A 1,784-nucleotide genomic window follows, 5' to 3' on the forward strand; every position below is an offset into this window, starting at 1 on the left:
TATATATATATATTGGCTGGATATAAGAATTTAAGACTTGCTTAGATGGATAATTTTTGCAGTGTGGTAGAAACTCTCAAAAGGACTCTCTCGATAGGACGTGGCAGACTTAGAGCCACAACAACATCGGATAAAAAGTTCCTGAGAGTCCACAGAATGTGTGATAGGCAGCTCACAGGCTAGATGAAGGATACTGGACTCACTGACACCTTGACTTTCAGTTTTGGATAACCTTACATTTTTTTTTAAACCTCTGGCAGTTCAGTACTTACCTTTTGTACACTTTCAAGCTGTTCATTGGACTTGAGCTGTTTGAATTTCAAATTAAAAACTGAAGAAATGAGGGTGTTCTAAAAGTTTAGACCAGTAGTGCATATTACCACAGTTTATTAGAGTATGTCAAACTTTAGATCATAAATTTAGATTACCTGAATTGTGAATTTACAAATACTTGACATAACATTAAATGTAATAGTATAATATTTAAAAATATTATTGTTTTTTATAACTACGCACTTTTAAATAATATTTAAAAAATGAGATTTTAAAGTTTCCCTGGGTAATTGTTTACTTTTTCTCAACTAAAATTAACTTGTTAATAGTTTAATTTTTATTCTCATTCAGGTAGCATTATTATCGTACCTTGTTTGTATAAGTTGTGGATTCACCAAGAAAATTTTTTGGAATTATAAATATTGTTTAACTCGGATTGACTTTTCTTAAAAAATTGTGTCTGTTTTACTGTTACCTTCTGTACAAAACAAATTAATACACAGAACAATTCTTCAAACTAGTGTTTTTTTTCTTTTCTACTTGGCTGAGCTTCACTAATGTAGTCTTATGTTTGTTTTCCATGAAGCCAACAGACTGCGAAGATGATCTCGTAAAGGGAATACTGGTAGGAATCCTACTTGTCTCAGAAGACATGAGTGAAACACTTCCATCCTCCTACTACGATGTTGCCATTGTGCTTTTGTCGAACGTTGTGATACATCACCTATGTGATCTACCCAGCGCTTTTCTGACCCTGATGGGACTGATGTATGTCCTGAACCTCAATTATCCCAAAGACCTAAAATACACTTTTGAAGTAGTCCAGCATCTTTTCTTGGGAATTGGAATTGACTCATGCTCTGCTAGGGTCCATTCTCTGAAAAATACCCTTTTCAAGTGAAGTGGCTTTGGTTGTGTGCATATGAAGCAAACACTGCTACATTTTTGTCTTTTGAAGAAAAGCTTTGTCATTTCTTGTCAGGTTTAGTTTAAGTTGAACATGGTAAGTTGCTGCAAGTTGGATTTCCCACAAGATGTTTTTACTCACCCAAGGCATTATCTGTTCTTAAATTTTTGACAACGCTGAATGCTAAGACCGTGTTTGTCATTTATTGTCTGTTTGCATCTGCAGTGTGAAGGACTTGCTAAAAATAGAAATGAAACAGAGCAACATATTTAAAAGGTTCAGTTTGTTATTCACATCAACCATTGCATTTTTGAGAATTTCTGAAAGCAGTGTGGGTATTAGTTAAACCAGTGAGTCATACAGAAATCAAAGTAAACTATTTGACTCTGGCATTCTTGTTACTAAACTGCACATCTTTAAATGACAATGGCAAATTAATTTTTTGTTTATTTAACTTGCTTAAATATTGTCAACCTTGTTTATTTTAAAGAGACTTTTTAAAAATGTTTATCAGGTTTTTATGTGTTAGAAAACTTGAACTTGTTCTTGCATTTCAGCCGTTATGAGATTTAATAGTTATGTTTGTCTATTATATATTTTGCAC

This window comes from Austrofundulus limnaeus, unplaced genomic scaffold (assembly GCF_001266775.1).
Source record: "Austrofundulus limnaeus strain Quisiro unplaced genomic scaffold, Austrofundulus_limnaeus-1.0 Scaffold221, whole genome shotgun sequence".
Lineage (NCBI taxonomy): Eukaryota > Metazoa > Chordata > Actinopteri > Cyprinodontiformes > Rivulidae > Austrofundulus > Austrofundulus limnaeus.